The sequence below is a fragment of the Bidens hawaiensis genome, unplaced genomic scaffold (assembly GCF_021521415.1).
Source record: "Bidens hawaiensis isolate Kalapana, Puna unplaced genomic scaffold, B.hawaiensis_p1.1 tig00025360_1, whole genome shotgun sequence".
In the NCBI taxonomy this organism is placed as follows: domain Eukaryota; kingdom Viridiplantae; phylum Streptophyta; class Magnoliopsida; order Asterales; family Asteraceae; genus Bidens; species Bidens hawaiensis.
The window spans coordinates 178,467-201,832 of record NW_027494041.1 but is presented as its reverse complement, the minus strand read 5'-3'; positions in this window follow the sequence as shown (position 1 = coordinate 201,832).

Sequence of the window (23,366 nt, the reverse complement as noted above, 5' to 3'; positions counted from 1 at the left end):
TTCTTAGAGTTTTCCATCTTGAACCTTTTCAAGATCTTGTCTATGTATGCACTTTGATTCAAACCTATCAACTGCCTTGATCTATCCCTATAGATCCTTATTCCCATAATATAGGCGGCTTCACCAAGATCCTTAATGGAAAAACAGCTTCCAAGCCAGGCTTTTACACCTTCCTAGGTTGGAATGTCATTTCCAAACAGTAATATGTCATCGACATATAATACCAGAAAGGTTATGATGCTCCCACTAGCTTTCTTATACACACAAGCTTCATCAGCGTTTTTGATGAATCCAAATTTCTTAACTTCATCATCAAAACGGTGATTCCAACTTCTAGATGCTTGTTTCAATCCATAGATTGTTTTCTTCAACTTGCATACTTTGTTAGGATGTTGTGGATCGACAAAACCTTCAGGCTTAACCATATAAACATCTTCATCAAGATGCCCATTTAGAAAAGCAGTTTTGACATCCATTTGCCATATCTCATAGTCATAATATGCGGCTATGGCAAACAATATCCTAATAGACTTTAGCATCGCCACGGGCGAGAAAGTTTCATCATAATCAACCCCTTGAGTTTGAGTGAAACCCTTTGCTACAAGTCTAGCTTTATAAGTATCCAAGTTTCCATGCATATCAGTTTTCTTCTTGAAAACCCACTTACTTCCAACCAACTTGGAATTTAGAGGTGGAGCAACCAAGTCCCATACTTGATTGTCATGCATGGATTTCATCTCAACATTCATGGCTTCTAGCCATTTGTCACAATCAGATTGCGACATTGCATCTCGGTATGTGGTGGGTTCATCCGAATCTACCACGTGGCATCCATCCATGAAAAATCAATATCTCTCAGGTGGAATGCTAATTCTACCAGATTTGCGAATGTTTTGTGTGTTTTGATCAACCATTTGATCATCCTCAACAACCTATTATTGATTACTAGTGTCAATCAAACGTGTATCGGCTTGTAGTTCTCGATCCTCTTCGAGTTCCACAGTTCTGTCAGTTCCTTCCATAAGGAACCTTCTTTCCAAGAACTTTGCCTTTCGAGCTATAAACACTTTATGCTCGTTTGGATTGTAGAAATAATATCCCATCGAATCCGTGGGATATCCTACAAATATACACTTAGTGGATCGACATTCAAGTTTGTCAGGGGTGTAGATCTTAACATAAGCCTCACAACCCCATACCTTTAAATATGAAAATTTTGGAGCCTTTCCATGCCATATTTCAAAAGGTGTCGTCCTATCCACTTTCTTGGTTGGTGCCATATTTAAAATACGGGCAGCGGAGATCACAGCGAAACCCCAAAATGATAGAGGTAATGAGCTTCTAGCCATCATGGATCGAACCATGTCCAATAAAGTTCGATTCCTCCTTTCGGACACACCATTATGTTGTGGTGTTCCAGGTGGAGTAAGTTGTGAGACAATCCCACAACTCCTAAGATGTTCTAGAAACGCATCATTGAGGTATTCACCTCCTCTATCAGAACGTAGTACTTTGATTGTTTTGTTGAGTTGATTTTGTACTTCATTTTGGAAGACTTAACATTTCAAAGGCCTCATTTTTGTGTCTTAAGAAGAACACATACCCATAGCGACTATAATCGTCGGTAAAGGTAGTGAAGTATCTTTCACCATTTCTTGTCATTGTCCTAAAAGGTCCACATACATCCGAATGTATGACACCTAATAAGTCTTTCGCCCTTTCATTTGTTCCATTAAAGGGTTCTTTGGTCATCTTTCCCAATAAACAAGATTCACATTCATCAAATGAATCAACATTTGATTTCAAAAGACCATTCTTTCGAAGTGTATGAATACGATTCTTGTTTATGTGACCAAGACGACAATGCCAAAGAAAAGTATTACTCAAATCCATTTTGAGTCTTTTGGTGTTAGCTTGGTACAACGAGTTATCAATGTATGAGTCATCATGAATTAATTCATAAATGCCATTAAACGGAATTGCTTTAAAGTAAAAGACATTATCCATGAAAACATAAAAACCATTGTCAACAAAGTTAAAATCATAACCAGATTGTCTTAATACGGAAACAGAGATAATATTCCTAGTCAAACTAGGGGTATATAAAATGTTTTTCAAAATAATTTCCAAATCATTTGGAAGTTTTAAAACATAATCTCCTTGGGCTTGGACGTCAACCTTTGCTCCATTGCCCATGAAAAGACTTATATCTCCTTTCTTCACTTCATTTCTTCTTTTGAACCCCTACAATGAATTGCATATATGAGTTCCACATCCGGTATCCAATACCCATGTGTTAGAAGAAATAATATTAAGATCAATGTGAATCATGAAAGTTGTACCTGAGGTTTGCCCCGCATCCCTCTTAGCTTTCAACTCCTTGAGATAGGTCGGACAGTTTCTCATCCAATGACCTATCTCACCACAACCAAAGCACGGATCCTCAGCGCTAACCTTTAGCTTCTTTGGTTTTGGTTCCGCCTTTGTCTTTACCTTGAACCCCTTCTTGACTTGCGCCTTGCCAACGGCAACCTTTGCTTTTGGTTCCGGGTGATGCCTTTTCTTTGAGCCACCCTCATTGATCACAAGAACGGGTAAAACCTTTTTACCCATGCCGGCTTCGGCTGTCTTAAGCATTGCGTGAAGCTCACCAATGCTTTTGTCCCATCTATTCATGTTGTAGTTCATGAAGAATGTCTCAAACCTTTTAGTTAAGCCATTTAGGATTAAATCCGTGGCTAACTCTTTTGAGACGGGACAGTTAAGCCGTTCAAGCCAATCAATGTGGCTCTTCATCGTAAGTACATAAGATGAAACAGATTGGGTTTCTTCCATATGACATGCATGAAGCGCTCGAACCGTTTCGAATCGCTCAACCCGAGCTTGAGTAAGGAACATTTCCTTGAGTTGGGTTATCATGTCATGCGCCCCATGATTCTCGAAATCCTTTTGGATCTCGGGAATCATTGTTCCCAACATGAGGCAAGAAACTTTCACCGAATCCTCGGTGTATTTTAACCAATCCGCATAGGCATCCAAGTTATTGACATCGGGTTCATCGGGAATAGGATCGTCTAAAATATAAGACTTCTTTTCTTGCTTGAGAACAATTCTCAAGTTTCGATACCAATCCATGAAGTTGTTAAAGTTTAGACGATCCTTATCCAGAATGGATCTTAGTGATAGATTATGCACGTGTGGGATAATCGCGTTCGGTGCGTTGTTTGCGGCCATTTAAAAGAATTTTAACAAAGTTCAAATTAGTATTTTCGATATTAATAAAATTTTAATCTTTAATACCCTTTAATGTCTCCAAGACAATTATTGATTAAAATCTAGAACCCAACGTTTCATTCAAATAGTAGTTAGGTGACCTTTATCCTACTATTCGAATTAACAAGGTAGTCAACGTTTGACAATTGCAACCCTTTTCAACTTCTAGTTTTATGGGATCGGTTAAACATCATATGTTTAGTTGGTATGTTAAATCCCATCAACACCTTTGAACGCCATGTTAAGGTGATCCTATAGTCATGGTTTCAAATCAAGTCGTCCTACTTATACACACGTGTGAGTTTACTCATACAAGTGGTTAGGTGATACTAATGCCAAAAGTACTTGTAAAATCACCTTAAGATCACAAGTTTTCTTAAAAGTGCTTAGGTGATCCTAACCCACTATCAAGTATACAAGTGACTAAGTGTCGTATAAAAGGATGGTGTTTAACTTGTTTTAAAAGGGATTTTAGTTTTCTAAATTCTAGATTGGAAAACTATTTATTGTACCTTTCATTTGCATGCATTCAAATGTATGGTACTTAGTTGAAAAACCCATTTTCAAAATTTCTTTTTATAAAACCCATTTTATTATGAAATCATTAGCTATTAATAAAACCAATTTTTATTACCTAACGATTTCTAAGGAACCAATTTTATGCTAGTGGATTTAAGTTGTTAAGCAAACCATATTGCAAATAATAAGTAAATCAACCATGCAAGCATAAAATATACACAACCACAAGTTCATAATCATAGCCTCCTAATGTTGACCACACTTGTTGACCGAAGACAAGTGTGTCAAAAAGTCTCTCCTAAGGGACCCAAAAGAACATGCACTTGTGTCGGTGAACTCCCACTTGATTCCGCATCCATATGCTCCAAGTGTTTACTCCCGGTGTTGTGGTCTTCATCATTTTATTTGGGCTTCCATCCATGCATCTTCTTTTACAAAATATATCCTAATACATTTTTCTAGTAGAAGAAATACATCTAATCTACTTATTATTACAAGCCATATGAATGAATAAATAGATTACAAACCCAAATAAATATTACAACCAAATCGAATGAACAAACAACCAACACAATCATTCAACCAAACACAAGGCCATGGCTAGGTTATGAGCATCTATTACACATCCAAATATGCAATAATACAAGACCAAAATGGTTCCCCTTTTTGCCTCAAAACTTTCGGCCAAGCTTAAGCAAACCGAAAGTTTCGGGTTTTGTCCAAACAAACTAAACAATCATCCAAATGACTTGGTTTTTCAAGATTACCACATGCATGTAAAGTATAACCTTGAAAAACCATGGGGTAACCAAAACCCCAAAAATTTTCGGCCAAATGGTGAAACCCACTATAAAACCGAAAAATTTTGGGTCTAATGAAGCATGCATTCGTATAAGCGGCTCTTGATGTCATTGTTGGGTTTTAACAAGATTATCAAAGTGATAAAATCCTTATTTTACCAAAAACGCAGCGGATATAAGTTTTAAATCTTGTTAGTTTTAGTGTATAGAACCAATTCAATACATGCAAAACCCAAACCCGGATCCAAATACGAATTACACACTATCAAACACATGCATGTCACTATAAGTTCATGCATGTTAAACTACCTTTCAAGTAACCAAAGAAGTGTGAAAAGGATGATGATTGAAAGGCAAGAACTTGAATATGTAAGCTCCTCAAGCTAGTATACCCCAAGCTTCAACAAGACACCACTTCTAACTAGGATTTGAACACTTGATAACCCTTTCTTCCTTGCCTTTCTTCCTTGGCCGAAAATCCAAGAGGAAAAGAGAAGAGAGAAACCTTTGTTACTTGTGTATAATTAATTATGTGTTATGAAAGAAGGAAAGAGAAAGACTTGGTTTTATTCAAAAGCATCTTTCTCTCCACCAATGATATCCATTGCATGTCTCCACTACCTCAACTTTAATAATAAAATAATATCAAGTGTAAGAGATTCCTTTACATTATTAATATTATTAATTTTGTTTTATAACATAAATATATATCCATATATATATTTATAAGATATAACAAAACTTATTACATGTTGGGTGACATGCTTAGTAACCATTATATACATATTGTTATTTAACCAACTTAATTAACAACATGTAATGTTCTCTCATAAAACATAAATCATCCATATGATTTGTTTATTACACAAGTACATTTTTATTTAGAAACCCTTTTCCAAATAACTCAAGTGTCAATATTCATTTACTTATGATCATATCATACATAAACAAATATTCTCGGTGTTTGTCTAGCTTGTTATTGGATATGACCCGACTTGGATCAATACGTACTAGCCACATCAACTCTAATATGTGTCTTGGGCAGATCAATTCCAACAATATTATTTAAGAATAATGAGTATTCTTAAATAATAAAGAAAAGAATACGTTTCTTAAAGAAGAAGAAACGTCGGGTTTTAAAAATAAACTAAAGGTTTATAAACTACTATTAAAACTAAAGGTTTTAAAGTAAAAAGAGATTATGAACTAAAGGTTCATCTAGATAAATAAGACTAGAGGTCTTAAGTCGGATAGTGTATCCGACTAACAAAAGTTATACTCGTACTATAGGTGAGAGATAGCAAGAGAAGAACACACGGACGGTGTTGGAAACCGATCCCTATCAAAAGGTGAATACGCCCCACTTTTATAAACTTGTTTTCAAACAATCAAACATGTTATGTGTAAAACTTTACATGAGGATACGTGTCTCTAAAAACATTGTAAATAAGAGTATAAGCCTAGCCCTCAGGCTGTAGTATACGTTTGTCTGGATCCTTACATATGTGGTATGTGGTGGGCACATCGCACCACGCCTGGTCACGACCTCCAGCCACGATGGGCCGGACCTAAGTTACGTCTGAGTGAGATTGACCATGTGTATATTTATGGTACCTAAGTTATATCGAAACGTTGCGGTGTTTTGCTGAGGTGACCTAGTGTAAAGACTCTATTTTATAATGATTATTTAACTTGATTATTCCTAAAATTGATGGATGTTCGTTCAAAGACTTTAAATGCTATGGACCGAAGGAGTTCCATGGTGACAAGGGAGCCATTGCAACTGTGAGGTGGCTCGAAGAGATGGAGACAATTGTAATTACAAGCAAGTGTTCGGACGAAGAAAAGATCCAATACTCCGCCTTGATGTTCAAAGGCGAAGTGCTAGAATGATGGAACACACTAATCATAAGTAGGGGAAGGGAGGTAATGCATAGTTTGACCTGGAACTAGTTTAAAGAATTGTCGATGTCGAAATTCTGTCCGATGCATGAAACGGACCAAATTCAAACCAAATTTTTGGCTCACAAGGTTGTTGGAACGAACCTTTGTAGTACAACACGAAATTTCACGAATACTATCGCTTAGTTCCACAGCTGGTTACCCCTGAATCCAGCAAAGTGACACGTTACATTTGGGGACTGCCACGAGAGATTCGTGACATGGTGAGGTCACACTTGCCACAAACTGCTGACTTCGCGATGGAGTTGGCAGGTTATTTGATGGGCGGAATGATCCGCAATAAAGAAGAAGATAAGAAAGTCGTAACAACACATGACTCAAGGAGGGGAGGAGATACCCGCTTCAAGAGTAAAGGAGTTGATCAACGAAGGTCCAGCTTCAACCCCAGCGTTCCTCAATGCAAAGTTTGTAAGAAACATCATAGGGGTAAATGCAACTTCATTCCCCGAGTCTGTGAATCGTGTAATCGACCGGGCAATGCTACGGCCGACTGTTGGAAGAAGAAGATGACTTGCTACAACTGCAAGGAGATGGGGCATCTTAGCTTCGAATGCCCTAAGAATAAACCAGCGACTGGTGGTGCGGGTGGTAGCGGTCAAAAGAACGAGCCCAAGAAGGGCAATGCAAGAGTCTTCGTCTTCGACACTAAGAAAGCAGCCGACATGCTGGAAACCATCACCGGTACGTTCTTAGTTAACAGTGAGTATGCTAGAGTTTTGTTTGATTCAGGAGCCAATTTAAGTTTTATAGATTATAACTTTTGTAGTCTTTTAAATGAACCTTTAATCAAATTTAATAAAACTCTAAGCGTTGAGACCGCTAATGGCGAAATCATTAAAATCTCCGAAGCTCTAGAAAACGGAAAAATCTTGTCAGCCGGTTACGCTTTGCCTATTCAATTGTTACCTATGACTCTTACTGGTTTTGATATTGTATTGGGAATGGATTGGTTATCCGACAACCATGCTCGTATCCTCTGCAATAGCCAGACCGTTGAACTTCGAGTCCCTGAAAAACGTACCATACGAATCGAAGGGGATAAAGACGCTGGCCAAGTTAGCCTAATATCTATGATAAGGGCTAACAAGTGTTTGAATCAAGGATTCTTAGCATTCATGGCCTACGTCACCGAAGGATTTAAACCCAAAGAACTCAAAGACGTTTCCGTTGTTTCCGACTATGCCGATGTTTTTCCCGACGAACTTCCTGGTATTCCTCCCGATCGTGAAGTAGAGTTTGGGATCGATCTTATTCCCGGTACTACTCCAATCGCCAAGGCTCCGTATCGCCTCGCGCCAACCGACATGAAAGAACTAAAGAAGCAATTGGATGAACTTCTCGAAAAAGGATTTATACGACCAGGTTCATCACCATAGGGAGCGCCAATACTATTTGTTAAGAAGAAAGATGGATCCATGCGGATGTTCATTGATTACCGAGCCCTCAACAAGGTTTCAATCAAGAATCGTTATCCACTTCCGCGTGTCGATGACCTGTTCGACCAACTTCAAGATGCTAGCTTCTTTTCAAAAATCGATATTCGTTCCGGCTATCACCAACTTAAGGTTCAAACTGAGGATATTCCAAAGACCGCTTTTCGGACAAGGTATGGCCATTATGAGTTCACTGTTATACCATTCGGACTTACTAATGCGCCAGCCGCGTTCATGGACATGATGATCCGAATCTGTAAGCCTTACTTATATAAATTTATAATCGTTTTAATTGACGACATACTTATTTATTCTAAGTCCAAGCCTGATCATGAAGTCCATCTTCGAACCTTACTTGAAATTCTTAGAACCGAGAAATTGTACGCCAAGTTCTCAAAATGCGAGTTCTGGTTGCATGAAGTGCAATTTCTTGGTCACATCATTAATGTAAATGGTATTCAAGTGGATCCCGCTAAGATTGAAGCTATCTCAAAGTGAGAGATCCCAAAGTCGCCAACCGAGATTTGAAGTTTCTTAGGATTGGCCGGCTACTGCCGAAGATTCATCGAAAACTTTTCCCGAATCGCTGTTTCCTTAACCTCCTTAACTCGTAAGAACATTAAATATGAATGGGGGACAAAGCAACAAGAGGCGTTCTATATACTTAAACAAAATCTTACCCAAGCTCTTATACTAGCTTTGCCAGAAGGTATTGAAGTTTCTAAAGTCAAGGGACCAGTTTTGCCAAATTCCAAACTCAATGGGCTAAAATGAAAATTCTGAATCTCCTGACCCATCGCGCTACGCGATGGATCAGAAGAGAGCCCCATCGCGGTATGCGATGGGGTGTCTGACACAACGTGACACGTGTGCCACGTGGCACACGGTGGCACATCTGCCACCACGTGGCAACACGTTCGCCATGTGTCACCACATGGCTCGGTGACACGTGGCAGGTCCATACACTATTCATCAAGCCTACGTTGCGGTACGCGACGGGCTTGCCAAAGGACCTGTCGCGTACCGCGACGGGATTCAATTTCAGCCTATAAATAGGCAGCTACGAATTCAGATCCATCTCATCCCAAAACACACACATTACTCTCTCTCTAAACCTCGAAAAGCGTGTCATTGATCTAACTCGTTTTATGTGCCCCGAAACCTCGATAAATGTGCCATTCCCTGACGATATTCCAATCAAGAAAGAAGTGTTGTTCCAACGTCCCGACAATCGTCTCGAAATACGTGCCAAGAAGTGTTGGTGTCTCGAGAAGCGTGCCAAGAGTAAAAAAGAGCAATTGATATCGAAGTGCTGCCCAAGTGACTAGGGTATTCCTAAGCCAACCAAGGTAGGCATGATGCCCGATCAAAATATATTAAAATATTATAAAGGCTTAATACCCAAGTCAAAGTTATTCTCGATAAACGAAGAAACATATAACAAAGAAAATAAAGAAAAGGAAAGTGAAAACATAAATGTGAGTATATATACGAATATGATTAATCTTTGTTATAAAATATATTATTTAAGAATAATGAGTATTCTTAAATAATAAAGAAAAGAATATGTTTCTTAAAGAAAAAGAAACACCGAGTTTTAAAAATAAACTAAAGGTTTATAAACTACTATTAAAACTAAAGGTTTTAAAGTAAAAAGAGATTATGAACTAAAGGTTCATCGAGATAAATAAGACTAAAAGTCTTAAGCCGGATCGTGTATCCGACTAACAAAAGTTATACTCGTACTATAGGTGCGAGATAGCAAGAGAAGAACACACGGACGGTGTTGGAAACCGATCCCTATCAAAAGGTGAATACGCCCCACTTTTATAAACTTGTTTTCAAACAATCAAACATGTTATGTGTAATACTTTACATGAGGCCACGTGTCTCTAAAAACATTGTAAGTAAGAGTATAAGCCTAGCCCTCAGGCTGTAGTATACGTTTGTCTGGATCCTTACATATGTGGTATGCGGTGGGCACATCGCACCACGCCTTGTCACGACCTCCAGACACAATGGGCCGGACCTATGTTACGTCCGAGTGAGACTGGCCATGTGTATATTTATGGTACCTAAGTTATGTCGAAACGCTGCGGTGTTTTGCTGAGGTGACCTAGTGTAGAGACTCAAGTTTATAATGATTATTTAACTTGATTCTACGCCAAGATGGGCCGAGGCTTACGTGGTCTAGAGGGGTGATTAAGTAAAGAAAATATTTTCGCGTCAGCATATTCATCAGCATTCGTTGCTGACGTATTTTAAAACATTTTGCAGGTATCCAAGATTAGAGCTTGAAAGATGAAGAGCTCAAGAATCCGATGGCTCGGATAACTTTGTGTAAATATTAAAATATTATGGTTTTGTAAAACATATAAACAAGTAAAACTAAACGAGACTTTCGTCTCGTCTTTTGTAATATAAATATTTTAACTTTAAATCCACATGTTTATTAAAGTCTGCCGCATTAACCCGCAACTCTGATTTGTTTACAAATATGGTACCAACTATTGATCATACTCCTAGGCCTACGAAAGGGGTGTGACAGAAGGGGTTCAACTGGATCCCGCAATTCAAGCAGCTATTGTTTAAGCTGTAGCTACTATTGTGAAGAACTTGTCTCCTTAAGGGACTGCTAGGAGCCATGAAAGACTTGAGAAGTCTGGGGAGAAGAGTAAGAAAGATGATGAAGGAAAGAAGGAGGCCTCGAGTGTGGTTAAGTCAATAAAGGTTGGTGATAGGAAAAGAGGCCGAGGTGGGTGCAACTATAATTCATTCAAAGGTTGCGATCCGCCGAAGCTGACAAGTTTGGGAGACACAATCTCTACTCTCCAGTGGATAACCACTATGGATAAGGTTATCCGCATTAGCGAGTGCCGTCCCGACCAAGCTGTCAGTTATGCCACCCAATCGTTTGGGTGGGAATCGATTGAGCAGAGGAAGAGTCCAGAGGAGATTAAGGCAATGAAGTGGGAGGATCTGAAGGCATTGGTTATGAAGAGATTCTGTGTTGACGCCGAGGTTGAGAGGGCAGAGATGAAGTTTCTAACTTTTAAGGCTGGAACAATGACACATCGTGAGTATACCACGAAGTTCAACCGAATGTCTAGGTTGGTACCCGATATGGTTAACACTGAGGCTAAAAGAATCAAGTGCTATGTGAGAGGGTTGCCGCAGAACGTTTGCATACTGTCAGGGCGAATAAAGCTGGTACTTTTGACTCTGCTGTTAAACTCGCAGAAATGGTTTTTGAGGACCTGGTTGTGGATGATGTTGTGGTGTGGGAAGAGAAGAAAGAGAAGAAGTGGGTCGCTCCTGCAAAACAACCCCAAACTCAATTGCGGAACCCTAAATACAAGAAGCAGAGGGTGTGGGAGAAAATTTCGTCAAGACTTGGGGCAAGGCGCACAGTGGTGAGTGCAGATGGAGTAAGGGTTCAGATGTTTGTTATAAGTGTGGGAAGAGTCATGCTGGTGAGTGCAATTTTGGTACGAATGCTTGCTACAAGTGTGGAAAGGTGGGGCATTACGCTCCAGATAGTATCGCAAAGTCCGCATGTTACAAATGCGGTAAGACGGGTCACTTCGCTAGGGAGTGCACTGAAGGCGAAGCTGGAGGAAGTGGTAAGAAGGATGCTGAACAAGCTAGGCCAAAGACTAGAGCCTACATGCTGACTCAAGAGCAAGCTAAGCAGATTCCCGATGTCGTCACAGGTACGTTTCTTGTAAACGGTATTTCCGCTTCTGTATTATTCGATTCAGGTGCGAACAAAAGTTTCGTAGCCACGCCATTTAGTAAATTAGCTAAAATGAAATGTTGCCGAGTGTCTGAAACTTTTATAGTAGAAACCGCTAGTGACACTTCGGTTAAAATAATGAAAATGGTTAAGGACTGTAATGTAGAGTTAGAGGGACATGATTTCTCTGTTACTTTGTATGTTATGACCTTAGGAGGGTTCAATGTGGTTTTGGGTATGGATTGGTTGTCAGTATGAAGCTCAGATAGCGTGTAATAGTAGGATGATAAGGTTAAAGTCCTTGGATGGTAGTGCGGTGACGGTCTATGGTGATAAGGAAAATTTTGGGCTTAATGTCATTTCGATGATAAAAGCCGAGGGCTTGTTAAGGCGAGGGTGCGGTGACTACCTGGCGTATGTTGTCAACGCTACGGCCGAGACAAAAGAAATGAAAGATGTTCCTATCGTGCGCGACTACCCAGAAGTATTCTCTGAGGATCTTCCGGGGTTGCCACCGGAGCGAGAGATAGAATTTCAGATAGATTTAGTACCAGGAGCCCAATCCGTCGCGAAAGCGCCTTACTATCTAGCGCCATCCGAGATGAGAGAATTGATGTCCCAATTGCAAGAACTCCTCGACAAATGTTTTATTAGACCAAGTGTTTCCCCTTGGGCGCACTAGTGTTATTCGTGAAGAAGAAGAAGGATGGAAGTATGAGGATGTGCATAGACTATCGCGAGTTGAATAAGCTTACGGTGAAGAATATGTATCCTTTGCCAAGGATTGATGATCTGTTTGACCTACTTCAAGGATCAAGTTGGTTCTCACGGATAGATTTCAGATCAGGCTATCATCAGCTAATGGTGAAAGAGGCAGAAATCCCTAAAACAACATTTCGAACGCGGTATGGACACTACGAGTTCCTCGTGATGTCGTCCGTTCTAACGAATGCTCCCGCAACATTTATAGACATGATGAACAAGGTGTGTTGGCTGATGTTGGATAAGTCGGTAATCGTCTTCATTGATGATATATTGATTTATTCAAAGAATGAGTCGGATCATGCCGAACATTTGAGAGAAGTGTTGGAGACTCTGAAGAAAGAAAAGTAGTACGCTAAGTTTTCGAAATGCGCATTCTAGTTACGAGAAGTACAATTCCTAGGTCCCGTTATAAATCCTAAAGGGATTACCGTGGACCCAGCTAAGATCGAGGCGATAACGAATTGGAAGACTCCGCAGAATCCGGCTGACATATGAAGCTTCTTAGGGTTAGCTGGATACTATAGGAGATTCATCGAAGCTTTCTCCAAGATAGCCGCACCATTGACCGCTATGACCCGAAAGTCAGTAGTATTCAGTTGGGGAAAGTTCCAAAACGAAGCTTTTGAGGAATTAAAGAAGAGACTCACGCAAGCTCCAATCCTTGCTTTACCCAATTGTGACGAGGATTTGGTTGTTTGTACTGATGCTTCGTATCGTGGGTTAGGTTGTGTGTTGATGCAACAAGGAAAAGTAATAGCCTACGCATCTAGATAGTTGAAAGTCCATGAGAGTACTTACCCGACGCATGATTTAGAGCTAGCAGCAGTAGTGCATGCTCTCAAGATATGGAGACATTATCTGTATGGTACTAAGTGTACCATTTACACGGATCATAAGAGTTTAAAGCACTTCTTCGAGCAGAAGGAATTGAACATGAGACAGAGAAGATGGTTTGAGTTGATCAAGGATTAAGACTGCGACATTAAATACTATCCTGGTAAAGCTAATGTGGTCGCTGACGAGCTAAGTCGTAAGAAAGAGGAAGTCATTGCAACAGTGAAGTCATACAAGTTGATTATGAACTCAAGCCTATTCGAAGAAATCATCAAAGTGCAGTCAGAAGTACTGGTAAATGAAGGGCTAATAAAGAAGGAAAGAATTTACGACCAGCAAGATGAGTTGATGGAAAACACTCATGGCGTTAAGACTAGGTTCGACCGCATGTGGATTCCACGTCATGGAGATCTTAGAGGTCGAATCATAGATGAAGCCCATAAGTCAAGATACTCAATTCATCCAGGAGCTAAAAAGATGTACCAAGATTTGAAAAGAGATTATTGGTGGCCAGGAATGAAAAATGATGTGGCGGATTATGTTAGTTAGTGCTTAACTTGTTTGCAAGTCAAAGCCGAACATCAGAAGCCTTATGGAAAAATTCAACCGCTTGAGATACCTGAATGGAAATGGGGACACATCACCATGGATTTCATAACAAAGCTACCTCGTACTGCTAAGCATCATGATACCATCTGGGTGATTGTGGACCGTTTGACCAAGAGTGCTTACTTTCTGCCTTTACGAGAGGCCATCTCGTCAGAAACGTTAGCAAGCTTGTTCATAAAAGAGATTGTGACTAAGAACGGACTACCGTTATCGATCGTGTCTGATAGAGATACTCGTTTACTTCGAGGTTCTGGAAGAAGTTCCATGAAGCTATGGGAACGAGATTGAACGTCAGTACGGCGTATCATCCTCAAACAGATGGACAGTCTGAAAGGACGATCCAAACCCTTGAGGATATGATGCGTGCTTGTGTTTTAGATTTTGGTGGAAGTTGGGATGATCATCTGCATCTGGCAGAGTTCTCGTATAACAACAGTTACCATTCAAGAATTGGTATGCCACCATTTGAAATGTTTTATAGTAGATGATGAAGAACCCCGGTATGTTGGGGAGAGACTGGTAAGAAAGAGATGGGAAGTTTAGAAGTGATTCAAGAACATCTTCAAAGTTTGATCAAATTAAGGCTAGAATGAAAGCTGCTCAGGACAGACAGAAGCCGTACGATAACAAGCGGCGACGACCGATTGAGTTTAACATTGGTTACAATGCGATGCTCAAGGTCTCGCCTTAGAAAGGAATCATTCCTTTCAGGAAGAGGGGAAAGTTGAGTCCGAGGTACATTAGACCGTATAAGATTATAGACCGCGTGGGTGAAGTGGCTTACAAGCTGGATTTACCCGAGGAGTTGGAGGGAATTTATTCAACCTTCCATGTTTCTCATCTGAGAAAATGTCTAGCTGATGACGCGTCACACGTGCCATTGATGGATATCGAGGTTGATGAACGATTGGACTACATTGAGCAACCGATTAATATTGTGGATCGCAAGGAGAAGCAACTTCGTCATAAAGTTATCCCCTTAGTTTAGGTGATATGGAAGCATCGTAAAGGATCAGATGCTACTTGGGAAGTTGAAGAAGAAAAGCGCAAGTTTTACCCAACGTTGTTTAAGTAAGAGTTAGTTTTCGGGGACGAAACCTCTTTAAGGGGGAAAGACTTGTAACATCCCGAAATTTTAGATAATAATATTCAAAGTTTTTATTTGTTATGACGAAAAAGTTTACTTGAGTTAGTAAATTAATAATAAAATAATAAAGAGGGATAGATCAGTAGGCTAATTAGAGTGAATTAATTATGGACCAAAAAGGAAAGATGGGCTTTAGGTCCATGGACTTAAGAGAGTATAAATACCCCCTTAAACCCTAATCCTTTCCATTTCCATCCATTCTACACCTTTGCCTACACCATAAAACACACACTTAAGCCAAAAACACCACCATAGCCGGCGGTCAAGATCCGAACCCAAATATTAAGCATAGTAATATTAGATCTTCAATCATACAAGCTAGAAACAAGTCCAAGGTCACGTACTAAAGCAAAACCGTAGCCTTAAGACGAGTAAAGGAATGTTCTTGATCTTTAAAGCTTATGTCTTTATGAACGGATAGCCATGGAATTAAGCCCTAGAGTAGATCGGGTATAAATGCACCTTAAAATAGAAAACTTGATGCTAAAATGGATTTAACGAACTTATGGTTATGAACGGCTTGTTTAAAGAAACCCTAGATCTAGTTTTGAACATCTTTAGCCCTAAAGGTTCAATCTTTATGCCTAAAAAGGTTAGATCTTGATGATGTGATAATATGGAGTGTAAAACGGTTAGGGAGATTAGAAAAGGTGGTTAAAACCAATGATATGGATAATAAAACAGTTAATTGGGCTGAGAAGAAATGAAAAGATAGGAAAATATGAGCTAAAAAGCATCAGACCTAAGTTCTCGGTCAACCTGAGTTCTCAGTCAACACAGGGGATCTCGGTCAATCGTGAGTTCTCAGTTCATCTTGAGATCTCGGCTGAGTTCTCTGCCTTGGAGTTCTCGACCACTTAGTGACCTAATATGGTCTGTGGGCCTGGCCCAGCTAGACTCAGGAGCTGTTATGAATAGTGGGTCTGATCTAACTAGTTGGCCCATCTGTATGAATTGAACAAGCAAGCCCACTCTAGACAATGCATTGGTTAACTAAAATCCCAACGTAATTAATTATACAGTTAATTAACAAATATATATATATATATAACAGTTAGCCGTGCGCAATTAAAGAAAGGGATAACGATTAACGAGGAGCGTAACAGGATCCAGGTGAGTTTCTAGCCCCATTCCTTTTTATGTTTTCGGGGCTGTGTGCATACTCGATGTGATTTGTTAATACACTTATCCTAATTGATAAGTGTATGCCATATGTGATTATGTGAAAAGTAAAGATGATTGATTGTCAGTACGTGAACGATTTTCGGATATTGCACCAACTGTCAAGTTATATTTATGGATATGAATGTTATGTATAATGTATGAATGATATGTATGTTATGAATGAATGTAAGAGATAGCCAGGTACAAAAGAAAGGGACTTAGCCCTAATAATACTCAAGGTAGAAAGGGACCAGAACCTAATAATATCTGAGACAGAAAAAGGACCAAGCCCTTCTAAATCTCGAGACAAAAAGGGATTGAGCCCTAATAATACTCAAGGCATAAAAAGGGACCGACCCTAATAATATCCGAGTCAGAATAGAATAATGTAAAGTAGAAATTAGAATAAAGTATGAAGGTAAGTATATATATATATACTATGAACGAAGTATGAGGATATGAAGTATGTATGAAAGTATGTAGTGGTGAAAGTATTGTATGTTGTATACTAGAACTCACTCAGCGTAGCTGACTTTTAGTGTGCACGCAGGTGAGTAGAATGAAGCAGCTCGCTTGAGGGGAGCACGTGGCAAACGAATAAGAGACTGCCATTTGAAGACTCAAACGTTTTATAATTAATGTTTTTATTGAAAGACAATATGTTCGATAAGACAAAGTTATGGATTATTATGTAATGTTTATAAAAGTTTTTATGTCCCGTGTAATGTTTTTATTAACTCTGATATTTAGAACTATGTTTATGAGTAAATCCAACGTCCAATGTGAGGCACCGGTAACAGGGTCTTACACTCGAGAACCAACCTAAATTACTTTGATTCGGGTTAGCATTAGTCTTTTCTCGGGTTCGGGATTTTCAGGTTGGGTTAGTTCGGGTTCGGGTACGTGTTTTCTCGGGTTGGATTTTGGGTAAAAGTGACAGCCCTAATGGTATCCATGCATCAATTTAGAACCCTATAATATATCAGTCTATTTATATCCTATACCCATAAATCTTGTGTCGTTTATTATTATTTACTATATGTGTGTTTTATCATTTATGCATTGTTCGTGTTGTCACATCTACATAGTCATCTAATTCGCATAGGACTGTAAGCGAACCATACGTCTGGTCGCCCGTTTGACAAGAAGTTCGTTTATGTTCATCCCTTTAATAAATGAACTGGACATGGACAAAAATATTTTGTTCGGTAAGCTTAACGGGCGAACACGGACAAGGGCCAAGTCCGTTCGATAGAGTTCGTGAATGTCCGGTAACGTTCTTCCGATTATCTCCAGTAACGTCCGTCCGGTAAGGTCTGTCCGGTATAATAAGTGTATAGATCTATCAAGTATTGTAATTTAATTGTGGAATTTCTAGTGTTACTAATCACGCTTTTGTAATACTACATATGTCGGATTTCTCTTATGATGATCCACTTTATGTTAATATATTAAGTTTTAAATATATTTGGATGTTATATTGTGTAATTTCAAATTTGTAGGTGAAGTTATTTAGATTTATATTTGGAATTCATATGTAATCGTTTATAGTTGTTCATTAGTGTCCGCTCTCCATTAATGTTCACATGTTCCGTTGTTCATTAATGTCCATTAGTGTCTATTTGTCCATTATTGTCCGTTAACGTCCGTTTACAATATTAACGGACGGACATGGACGGACACGGACAAACTCAATTTCTTAATGGACGGACACAGGCATGAATTTTCATTCGGTGGAGTTTTCGTGAACCGTTCATTTGTCAGTCAAAAGCTTAGCGGATGGGCGTGGACATGATCTCGTACATTCCGTGTACACCCCTAAATGCGTACCCTCCCATCTTTCCATCTAGTCCTATTTTAGAAGAATAAAGATACCGAAAAAGCATCACATAAAAGACTAAAGAACATTCGGTTTCCATAGGCCTTGAAATCGCATTTTTGGTGGCTTTCGGTCGGTTCTAATATCGAAACCATAAAATTAGATGAAGTTTATTTTAATTGAAAGCCATTAAAATTTCACACAGCGATATGAAAAGTTAATTTATAACTAACACCATTAATTAATTAGGTTCTAAACACATTATATTGTACTTATTTGTTTAATGCACTGCTTGTGAATATTAATTTTAATATTATTATAAATATTAATAATAAATTAGTTATTCCATATCAGCGAGGTTACTTGCTGCATAATCATCATTAAAATAAAAGAGAGAAATTCACTTTCCGTCAACTTTTCATAAAGAGTTCTTACTTTTTTGAGGATTTTCTCTTAGAGATCATCCATGTACAAACTTCTTACTAGTGAGGTAGTTGTCAACTTCTTTTCTATCTTAAGAGTTAAGATAGGTAGTGGTCATCTTAGACAAGTGTATTCTCTCAAATTCGGTAAAATATCACCGATTATTTAATAAACACGTGCATACTTCATACCTCCGGAATAGAAACTTTTGAGGTTTGTCTAGAAAAGAAAATGCAATAAAATATCATGTTATGGGCTTTTCGGTTCAAATGCATGCGTAATGTTGTAAGCTTGATTGCTTTATGTTGTAAATCATAGGAAGTATTTGAGTTTTATCCTTTAAATTTTCTAAGACGTGTGTTACAGGGTTTCTAACATAGTTTCATTAATATGATTAATTAAATATCACTTATTATTTTCCACGGTGACGGTGACATCGTAAAACGGGTACTCACTAACTCCTCACTTTTAAGGAAATGATTACATATTACAAATGTAAAAAAGATGATATGAAAGTTTGGCTCTCTATATATGATCCTCTCTTTACTTCATTCTTCTCTTGAAATTTAAACTTTCAAAGTTATTAAGAATTATCCTCTCAACAAAAGAAAAATAAATATTCCTGAAATTTTCTGTGTCGAAGAGTTAATTGGATGGTCAAAGTGTTAGGGAAGAACTCTTATAAGGCTATGTGTAGTGGCGGGGCTACAAATTGAGGCGTTTTGAGTCATGTGGCGTCCAGTCAGCAAAAGATAGATTTTTGTTTTTGTGGTGTAATGGTGTAGGGCTACAAATAGTAATATATATATATATATATATATATATATATATCTTACACACACATATATATATAATAACAATATAAACAAACAAAACACACATATATGCAGGGCGAGAACAACCCATCGCCCCCGCCCCATTTCGCCTGAATATCAACCGAGGGGGGGGGGGGCGTGTTCCCCCCTAAAATCGCCCCCATCGCCTGGATTTGCCGCCACATTACGCGTAGCCTAATAATAGATGTTAGCGACACTGAGACAAAGACCAGTGTTTGTCGAATAGACTTTTTATTCTATTTTTTTTTATTAACAACCTAATACTTATAATCCTCTAAGAGCATTCATAGTCCGTCCATCAAATTTAGTGAGTAAGGTTTTTATAATATAGGAAGTCATTTAAGGTGTTGTGAGTGGAGAAGAAAGAAAATAGAGTGAATTTTTTTGTATATTTGAAAAGTTCATGTAGCACCTTATAAATTTTTAATATATATCGAAAATGGTTGTAAGTGAATGAGAGAAAGATATATAATGATAAATGTATAAAAAATTATTATTTAATTGATAATGAAATATATGTAGCGTATTTTAATGTAATTTTGGATTTGAATACATAGAAATGGATGAGAATGCTCTAAGACTCAAGCCTCTGACCTCCCCATAGATCGTGCTTACTCAATTCTGTAATTACCATTTGTTTGTTGAAGCCTGACTTTGAAGTTTTCAATGGGTGATGGATAAATAAAGGCTCGATTATATTATCAACCGCAGTTAATTAGCAAGTTCTTGATTTGCCTACGTGGCTGTGGCTTTGGCATTGATCAGGAGACATTATGTGACATCGATCATAAGTTTGTGTTTGTATTTTTACCTTTTAGTTATTTATGAGCGTTGAGCATTAGATGATTGATCATAATCGAGGAGACTAGATTATAAAAATATACATGTGAATTTGTATATAGTCATCCAACATATGTCGTCCACGGCCTGACCAGTGTTGCCAAAATCCCAACATATGTTAGTCCCCACCCTACTGATTAATTTTGGGCTAGTCGGACAATTAATCGGTCAATGGTCAAATATGGCCAAAATCGTGATTAATCGGACTTAGTCGGCATTTTTTGGTGAGGTTCTGGCCAATGTTGGTGGTTTCCAACGAGATTCCGGCCAAATTCAACGGTTTCCAATGAGATTCTAATCAATTTCCGGCCAAAATGTATATGTGTATATATATAACATAAATTACATATAAAAAAGTGTGTGCGTGTGTGTGTATGTGTGTGTATAAAAGTAAAAATTATACATTGAAGTATGATCCGATTAAACCTGACTAGTTACTAGTCCTCACCCACCATCCGACTAATGATTTTTACAAAACTAAATCCAACACACGTGTTGCTTTTTATCTTCATAGAAAGAACAATGTTAGAGCATTCTCATCCCATTCTTCATCTCTGTATCTATAATTACACTAAAAAACACTACATTTCTCTCTAATGTTTAATTAAATAATATTTTTTATATCTTTATCATTACAGTTTTCTCACTCCTCTACTCACAACCAATCCAACAAATATTAAAAAATAAATAGGGGCAACCAATGTCCCCCAAATGTTTCTCCAAATTTACAAAAAATCACTATATTTCTCTCTCCACCCTATACACTCACAATCACTCACAATCCCACCCTATAATTTGCAAACTCCCTACATATAATTATAAAGAATGAGATGAGAATGTTTTTACCCTTGGCCATGTTCCCAACAAATCTTATATGATAATGTTTCATGTACAAACAAAATAACATGAAGAAAATGCTTTATCATAAAGGATTCTAATTTTCATACACCTTAAATAATAATGAATAATATTACAAGTAAATTATCATTTACTTTTATCTAAACTATATTTAACAAAAAAAGAAAAAAAAAGGAGTTTATGTTTACTAGATAGGATGTATGAAAACAAAACCCTCAGTAAAATGTTAAAATGAATTACGTTTATTACGTATCCAACAAGGAATATGTTGTGTCAATCATAGTATCTTAATCTTAATTTTAATCTATATAAACGAAAATTCCCTACATTCTCTCAAGCTATCAGGTTACTTTATTTTTAAATAGAGACTTCTCATGCATTTGACCCGAATTCAATTGTATGGGTCCACCAAACCAAGATTGCCTTTAAACGAGTTATAAGATCTCATAAAATTAAAAAATTAATCTCACCAGATATTTGATATGAAAATCTTATAGAATATGGATATACTAAAAATTAGTATCCGATTTAAAAATATATATATTATTTATAATTAAGAAACAATTTTACAGTAAAAAAAATAAATGAGTCATGTGTCTCACCTAACCCAAATAGCTTTTAAACCGAGTTATAACATCTCATTTATCTGTGAAACCCTCTCATCATCAAATCCTAAGTTTATTATTGGCGTCATTACAATAAATAAAATTAAAATCCAAAAAAATGTATAAATATTGTAAACGAATAATGTAAAACAACCCCGTAATATGGGGGGACAAAAACTAGTGTACAAATAAACCAAGTTTTGTTTAAAATGGAACTCAGGACCACCCTTTGTAATGAACTAGTTTTAGAACCCGGGTAAAATACGAGATAATCTAAATAATTAAGTTACAAATAAAGCAATACATAATGAATATAGAAAAATGTATTATATGTATACTTGTATCATTATACATAAATTGATTTCTTATATCACAAAATGTTTTTTTCCCAAAAAAATGAACTTAATAAAAAAAATAAATGCACGTGCAAAAACATACCCAAGAACACTTCATCTATTGAAATTTTATTCTCAGTATCATATATGTATAATTGAAAAGAAATTTGGTTATGGACAAATTTCGAAGAATACTTCTCATATAATAATAGTTTTGAGCTAAATAATGAAAAAGATTTTGATAAGTTTGAGGGGCTTCTCGACTTTTCCAATTGACAAAAAAATAACATGTTAACCCGTTCAATTTTGTGAATATTTTGTTTCACTTGAGCATAATTTTGTACGATATGCTTTACATAGATCACTATTCAAGGAAAAATCAATGCTAACACAAACGTTTCTAATTTGATAAAAGTTAGAAGCATTGATAGGACTTGAGGTAGCATGTCAGAATTGTTTGTCATTTTTTCTTAAATTTTAATATTCATGGGAAAATACTCAATGTGCAAAATCCCAAATCTTTTGACTATTTCCAAAAATGTCCTTAAAATAAATTTGAAACCTAATCATATTTAAAATTCTAACTTTCATTTATTTTACATTTTTAAGTCAAAACTTTGAACCCATAACAAGTTTAACGAAAAATCTATTTGCATTCTCAATTTTTTTAAAAAAAAATTCAGATCACCCATTTTTTAACAATAATGAATTTGAGCCAAATGTAGTTAATTTGTATCAAACGATCTATTACCAACCTTTAACCCGTAATAATCAAATTTAAGTTCTACAAAAAACCCGAAGCAATCATTGATAAAAAAAACCCAAGAAACTAAATATGATAAACTTTATTATATTTGAAAGTGATTGGTATATACTATCCTTAAAATTTAACACATATATGTATAGTTTACTAAATTAATCGAAAAAATAAATAGATAGATTTAAATCATATATTTATGATTTATAAATTTATATGATAATGTACAAAAAAACCAATAGATAAATGGATTTATTTTAAAAAAATGGATCAACTTTTAAGCATATATCAATAACTTACCAATTAAAAAAATTACTACGTAAACTGAAAACATATTTGAGTTTTTTTTTTTTAATTTACAATATTCAACAATATACATAGCATAGTTTGTTAATTAATACATTCAAAATTATATTTTTTTCAATATTTAACAAACATGGTGTTTTTTATTGATTTTTAGATGTCACAAAGTATGATGTGAAATATTCTAACAATGTATAGTAGTATAATATGTAAATATTTATTTTTATAAACGTATAAATATATAATATAATTAGAGTTTAAAGAAAAGTGAACAATTTAATCATATTATAGATATAATATAAATAGAGTGTAAAAGGAAAATGAATAATTATTAATAGATAACATATA